A 417-nucleotide genomic window follows, 5' to 3' on the forward strand; every position below is an offset into this window, starting at 1 on the left:
ACCAACATACCACTAACATAACATATACAGGTATTTTTGCTGAGTTCTGCTACTGGTAACTCGATAGTTCCTTACTAAAAACTTGAAAAATATAAAAAGTATAAAAGGCATGGTCACTTTTTCAATAGTTGTCTTAATCTGAAAAATATTTGCTATCATTTGCTAAAAAAATTCTGTGTGCATTATATTTCTACATGAGTTTTTGACAGCTTACGTTACTGATTGACTTATTATGTGTAAACCGTTTGTAACTTAAATTAATCAGACCCATATCAAATCTAATTGAATTGTAGCAAAATTAACCTTGCCATTTCTGTAGACCATATGACGCCATACTGCATGAGCGTGAGGGATAAAAACGTATGAGAAGGTAGCTGGTACTTTTGATTTACTTGCAGAACGATATACTTTCATCCC

Source organism: Penaeus monodon, chromosome 24, assembly GCF_015228065.2.
Source record: "Penaeus monodon isolate SGIC_2016 chromosome 24, NSTDA_Pmon_1, whole genome shotgun sequence".
Classification (NCBI taxonomy): Eukaryota; Metazoa; Arthropoda; class Malacostraca; order Decapoda; family Penaeidae; genus Penaeus; species Penaeus monodon.